Source organism: Chrysochloris asiatica, unplaced genomic scaffold (genome assembly GCF_000296735.1).
Source record: "Chrysochloris asiatica unplaced genomic scaffold, ChrAsi1.0 scaffold00076, whole genome shotgun sequence".
NCBI classification, from domain to species: domain Eukaryota; kingdom Metazoa; phylum Chordata; class Mammalia; order Afrosoricida; family Chrysochloridae; genus Chrysochloris; species Chrysochloris asiatica.
In genome coordinates, this window is record NW_006408594.1 from 6,904,242 (window position 1) to 6,911,675 (window position 7,434).

Consider the following 7,434-nt stretch of genomic DNA (forward strand, 5'->3'; position numbering starts at 1 on the left):
TAAATGAGTGACAGCAAAGAAAAAAATTACTGTGAATCGATGAAGGCTAGCAGACAAGATCATCAGTTTTACTTTCACCCAATCATACAACCGATAAATCCTGCTGTTTAAATGAATATTTCTCAATTACATTCCTCAAAATTTAGAAAGTTCTGAATAAAGGGCATTAATATCACTTTCATCCAATAAGGCACAACTATTTTTAATGAGAAAATAAATAAATTGTACATTGTTTCCCTCAAGGGGAAACAATGTACTTGAGTACATGAAAAAAAAGAAGTTCCCTTCCTTTTTAATTCTTTTTCTTTATTGTTTTCCCTTTTAACTGCCTTGCCTATCATCCAAGTTAGCACATGTCTACACTCTTTGTTGGTTGTTAAGTGCTGTTGAGTTGGGTTCTGACTCAAAGCAATACCATATAGGGTTTCCAAGAAACAACTGGTGGGTTTGAACCACTGGCCTTAAGGTTGGCAGTCCAGTGCTTATCCTACAGCGCCACACCAGGACCAGTGAATAATTCTCTTTCCCTTCCCACCCCTGGTAACAATCATAGAATGTTTATTGCAGCCTGAAAACCTTTTCTTGCCTTTTTACAGCATTGGTCTCAGACAATGTCTGGCCTTCTGCAACCAGCTAATTTCACTGGTGTGGCGCTGTGGGATAAAGCACTGAACTACAAGGTCGGCAGTTCAAAATCACCAGCCGCTCCTTGGAAAACCCCATCAGGGTCACTATGAGTTGGAACTGACTCTACATACAGCACCTTTCAACAACAGCAATTTCACTCAGCACGATGTCCTCTGAGTTCCTCCAAGTTATGAAGTGTTTTACAGATTCATCATTATTCTTCAGTGTTACATAATATTCCATTGTGTGTGTACGTACTAAAGTTTGTCAACCATTCATCTGCTGATGAGCGTCTAGACAGTCTCCATCTTTTTGCTATTGTGAATACTGCTGCGAGGAACATGGGTGTGCTTACATAAATTCATGTTATTCGTGGCTGTTATTTCTCGAGGATATATACGAAGTAGTGAGGTTGCAAGGTCATATGACATTTCTCTTTTCAACCTTCTGAGATAACACCATACTGTTTTCCACAGAGGGTGGGCCATTTGCTTCCCACCAGCAGTGTAAGAGGGTCCCACACTCTCCACACACCTTCTAGCATTTGTTGTTTTCTGTTTTTGTTGTTGTTGTTGTTTTGAGCTTTGCTAGTAATTCTGGGGTAGTAAGATGAGATCTCATTGCTGTTTTAATTTGCATCTCTCTTATGTCTAATGAGTCCTGGTGTGGTGCTGTGGGTTAATGCACCAGACTGCAATGCCGTTTGAACTGCAAGTTCGGTGGTTCAAGCTCACGGACCACTCCTTGGAAACCCTACACAGTGTTGCTACGGGTCGGAACCAACTCGATGGCACTTAATAACAACAACAATGGCTAACGATTGTGAGTATGTTCTTCATATGTTCACTGGCCGCCTAAATGTCTTATTCAATGAGTGTCTGCTCATATCTCCTGCCCAGTTTTAAAATTGGATTATTTATTTTCTTCTTGTTAAGTGTTGAAGTGGTCTATAAATTTTAGAGAGTAGTCCCTTGTCTGATATACCATTGCCAAAATGTTTTCCCTGTCTGTGGGTTCTCATCTTAATCGTTTTGTGAAATCTTTTGGTGCACATGAGCACCAAGTTTTTAGGAGGTCCCAAACAAGACAAATTTATTAGTTCTTCTGGCAGTCCATAGCCTCTTCAGTATTCTTCACTAGTATCATAATTCAAAGACATTAGTTCTTCTTTGCTCTTCCTTATTCATTGTCCAGCTTTGGCATGCATACCAGGCTATCTAAAATACCATGGCTTGGGTTAGGCACACCTTAGTCCTCAAAGTAACATCTTTGCTTTTGAACACTTTAAATAGCACTTTTGCAACAGAGTTGCCCAATGCAATACATCTTTGATTTCATGCCTCCTGCTTCATTGGAAATTGATTGTGGATCCAAGTAAAATGATATCTTTGTCAATTTCTATCTTTTCTCTGTTTATCATGATGCTGTTTATTGGTCCAGTCTGTAAGGAGTTTTGTTTCCTTGATGTTGAAGTGTAACCTACACTGAAGGCTGTATTCTGTGATCTTCATCAGTAAATGCTTCAAGTCCTCTTCACTTTCAACAAGCAAGGTTGTGTCATGTGCGTATCGCAAGCTGTGACTGAATCTTCCTCCAGTCTTGATGCAGAATTCTTCTTCATACAATCCAGCTGCTCAAGTTACTTGATCAGCATACAGACTAACTATAAAGAAAGTATACAACCCTGGTTCACACACTTCCTGATTTTAAACCATGCATTATCCCCTGATTCTGTCCCAACAACTGCCTCTTTATCTAATAACTTCTGTTAAGTATCATCCAGTCGGTTTTGAATGATAGGGTTTCTGAGGAGCAGCTGGTAGGTTTGAACTGTCGACCTTGTGGTTTGCAGTCCAGTAGTGACCCTACAGTGCCACACTAAGAGTTGTTGTTTAGTGCTGTTGAGTCGGTTCTGACCCATAGTGACCCTGTATAGGGTTTCCGAGGAGCAGCTGGTGAGCTTGAACCACCAACCTTGTAGTTCAAACGGCTTTGCAGTCTGGCGCATTAACCCACAGCGCCACACCAGGACTCCACACTAGGAGTTTTGTTGTTGTTATTGTTATGTGTCGTCAAGTCGGTTCCGACCCATAGCGACCCTGAACAGGGTTTCTGAGGTTGTAAATCTTTACAGGAGCAAAAAGCCTCATCTTTCTCCCGCGGAGCAGCTGGTAGTTTCAAACTGCTGACCTTGTGGTTCACAGCCCGATTCGTAACCACTACGCTGCCAGAGCACCTACACTAGGAGTAGAACCTCCAATTTTTGTCTAAGGATGAGGCTGTATAGGAATAAGGACTGTGTTTCCCAGTCTCCTGTGCAGTGAACTGGAGCCATGGGGTATACTGTCAAAGGAAGTATTGATTAGGACTTCAGGAAATACAGAGGCCACAACCTTCTTCGCTTCTAAACCCTCCTATTGGTTGGAATAAGGGCATAATGGCTAGAATCAAGCAGCCATTTTGGGTCAGGAGGTGGAAGCCATGACACAGCTTTCAAATAACTGAGGATGAGTTCTGTCCTACACTGGAAACACACACTCTGCAAAAAGTAAAATGAAGAGATTTACTTAATGTCCAGAGATGATCTAGCAGTCCAAGGTCACTGAGTGAAAATGGCTACTCCACTGGACAATGAAGAAGGAAGCATTCTTAGATACTTGAAGCAGGAACTAAAGTTACAAAATCATGATTGACTGAAAGTCAATCAGCAGAGTGAAGGCAGAATACATAAGACAGGGAATTTAGCAGGGATGTTGTTACGTGCCGTCGTGTCGGTTCCAACTCATAGCAACCCTGTTTAGGGCTTCTGAGGAACAAACAGCTGGTGGGTTTGAGCTGCGGACCCTTGCAGTTCAAACCGACCTTGTAGTCCAGTGCTTATCCTACAGCGCCACATACGCACAAAACCCAGCCTGCCTGCTTGGCTACATGGTGGTTACACAAAGGAAGGTGGATCAAAATCGCAGAGCCAGAGGTGGATGCTCTCCTCTTTTTTGCCACTAGATGGCAGCAGGGCCTCCAGAGTGTCAGCCATTGGAAACAAGCTATTTACCTCCAAAACCCAGAGATCTTGAATAGACTTAATTCAAGAAAATTAACATCCAAAAGTGTTTTGCTAGGTGGTTTACGAATCGGGTTGCTAATCTCACGATCAGCAGTTCGAAACTCCCAGCCATTCCGCGGGAGAAAGATGAGGCTTTCTGCTCCCGTAAAGATCTACAACCTCGGAAACCCTGTATGGGGTCGCTATGAGGCGGAACTGACTCCATGGCACACAACAACAACAATAACAATCAGGAGGGTAGGAGGGAAGGATCTGAAAATTAGATCAGGTCCTGAACATGAAGCAGAATGGTTAAATGTACAGACTGACATAGGTTTGAATCTCAGCCTTGGCGTTTCCTAGCTGTGTTGGTGGACCAGTTACTTAACTTCTCTGTGCTCCAGTTTCCCAGTGTATAAAGTGGGACCTTTAAGAGTATCCACCTCCCAAGGCTGCTAAAAGGAGCAGAGCCTTAGCACGCAGTCGTATTTGTGACTTTTATCATTTCTTGCCTCTGAGGAGCTCCTAGGATGAAAAAGGGGAAACTGGCTGTACCCCCAAAGCAGAGGGGGATGTGAATTGGAGGGTGATGGGGAGAGGCCACACCTACAGAGAAGGGACAGAGTTGTGGGCAGACCCCTGGGGGTGAAGCCATTGAAGGAAGGAAGTGGGGGTGGAAGGGGCGCTGCTCCGGAGGGCAGTCTGGGTGGCAGGTGGACAGCAGACTGGAGGAGGGGAGGGGAGGGAGGCTGGTGTCCTCTGCCACACCTGGTGATGTGGGTGGACTGGGGTCCTGTTTCTCCGGCAGCCTTTCTCCAGTAAGCCCCTCTGGGCTCCAGGAGAGGCGGAGACTGCATGTGGATTGTGATTTCCTTCCCGGTGCCTCTCCCCAGTTGTTATAGGACACTTATCCCCCCTCCTCCACTTGGCTGGAGGGTTCCACAGGACAGCTGGGAGAAGGAAAGCCTTGGTCAGTATGATGGTAGATCCAGGGTCTGGAGAGGATCCCCCGTGGGTGGTGGGCCTCAGAAGGGGGTCTGGAGCAAGCTCTGGGGTCCTGCTGCCTCATCAGGAACCTCAGGCAGGCACTGCCAACTCCAGCCCCCAGTTCGGTCCTGGCCTGGCGCTGGTCCAGGAAGGGAGACTCAGCCAGGACCAGTAAGCTGAGCCGGAGAGGGAGGTGGGGGAGGGTGCTATGGGCACTAGGCAGGCACTGCCCAGAGGGACCTCCAATCAGGTGTCTACCCAGGGGAGGAGGGAGGAAGGCTGTCAAGATTCAGGGGACCCCAGGCTTTGAAGAATCAAAATGTTCTTATTCTTTCCACATCTTTAGTCTGCTTTGGAGATGTCTTAACAGTGAAGGACACTGTTAGCTGCCCTGACAGTCACCTACATAGGATTCGTAGTCCTGGGGAAGACAGCCCTGGCAGACAGCCACTTGGGGAGTCAGGCCTGTGGGGGCTGGGGCAGCAAAGTTCTGTTGTCCGTTGTTATGACAGGAGCTGAGAGTCCTAGGGCTTTGGAGATGGCAGAATGGGGTTTTTCCACCACGTGGAAGCTTCTCACTGCATATGGGCTAGAGAAGTCTTGGTGGTGGTGGTTATGTGCCGTGGAGTCGGTTCCGACTCATAGCGACCTGGTACAGGATTTCCGAGGCTGTAAATCTTTATGGGAGCAGAAAGCCTCATCTTTCTCCCGTGGAAGAGCTGGTAGTTTGGAATTGCTGACCTTGCGGTTCGCAGCCTGATTCGTAACCACTATGGTACCAGAGAAGCTTCCCATGTGAGGGGAAAGGACTGTGTTGGCCTGGGCGAGGGGCTCAGCTGGTCTTCCATATTATTCAGGAACCGGAAGAGCAAGGACACAACAAGGTGTGCTTGAAGTATGAGGTAGTGAGCTTGCTGCTCCTGGGAGTAATCAAGCAGAAGGTAGATGACTTCAGGAGGAACACTTACATTTGAAGGAAAATGTGACAAGATGCCAAAGAAGGCGTCTTTTAGCATATAGATACGCTGATTCTATACTTTTAGACTCCTCTCCTGCTAACTTTCTATCCGTTCTGGAATCTAGACTCTAAGTCTCCAGAATGAGGAGAGTTGAAGACTTTGGCCCTCAAGAAACTATAAGTCTGGGATCTCAAGATTTTAGAAGTTGAAGACATGAGGAGGAATCTACTAGTTTCAGATTTTCAGATTGAAAGGATGCTGTGCCGTGAAGGGAGAAAGAACTGAGTGGGTGGGATCCAGGTTCGTACACCTGACCTGGCTGGGGGCCACGGGGTATACGTGTACACAGGCACGAAGCTGCAGAAAGTTTAGCAGGCTGCCTTTCAAGCACTCCAGCTTTCCTGCCCGAACCACAGCGAAGGCTGTCATGGAGATAAGTATAGCCCCCAAACAGAGCTGGTGACTCTAGATCACCATAGCAACCATTAGGTAACTGCTGTGTTGTAGAGATGTGTAAGTACAAACAGATGTTGGTGGCTTCCCATTAGCTTAAATGGTAAAACTTAAAAGGTTGGATTTGTCAACATCAAAGCCACAGGTTTCCATGAGCACACAGCTAATGGAGGCGCCTGCCAAAGGGTGACAGCTTCTTATTAAACACTTCAGAGTCAGTAATGGCTTGATGAGATTTTAAATACTCAGACTGTCCCCAGTCAACACGGGAGAATGTAGGTGGGAGGAACGCTCAGGATTCAGGCTTGGGTCTGCCACACAGCAGTTTGGGCAGGTGCTTAACCTCTCCAAGGCTTCGCTCCCTTCACGGGTGGCATGGAGTACTGGGTGGAGTACTGATTGTGAATTTGACAGTTCAAACCTGGCCAGCGGTACCTTGGAAGAAAGGTCTGGCAATCTTCTTCTAAAAGGTCACAACCTTGAAAATGTTATGGTTTTCTTCTACTCGGACACATGTGGGGTTGCCATGAGTCAGAGTCGGCTTGCTGGCAGGTTTTTGTTTCCCTGCCTGCCCCGCAGGGTTGTTGAGGTTCACGAGGCACTGGCAGGAGAGCACTTGAACCTTCACACCATGTATTGACTGCAGCGCTGAGGACTGAAATTAGGACATGCCACTATGTATTGTGACTATGGTGCCAAGGGGAGGTCGCCCAGGCCCCAGCCTGGGCAGTTCTGTCCTCCCTTCCCACACTCCCAGGCTCACCCTCCAGCAAAAGTGGCCAGAAGTAAGGGTTGAAACTGCTGAGGGTTTGAACCCTGAGCAAACCCTCTCATAGTGGCAAAACTTTCTGTTTGGTCCTGACCAGCCACAGAGCAGGTGGTCAGTATGGGGTTATAAAGTGAGTGCGTTAGAGAAAACACACACAAAGACGGCAAACCCACTGCTGTTGAGTTAATTTGACTCACTGAGACCCTGTAGGTTGCAGAATAGAACTGAGCTCCATGGAGTTTTCAAGGTTGTAGCCTATTAAGTGTCGTCGAGTTGGTTCCAACTCATAGCGACCCTGTATAGCGTTTCCACGGAGCAACTGGTGGGTTTGAACGGCCAGCCTTGCAGTTAGCAGTCCAGTGCGTATCTTACAGTGCCACACCAGGATTCCTTAACATGTCTGGGTGGGTTTAAACCTCTAAGCTCTATGTTACTAGTCAAATAAGAACCATCTGTGCCACCCAGGGACCTGGGATGATAGCCCCTAGAAGGATCTCCATGGCATTGTTAGCTGCTTGCTTTTCTGATGCATCTTAAACAGTTAAAAGTGGATGGACTCTTGGAGGTGAACTGACATCCTGGTTAACGCATGACTT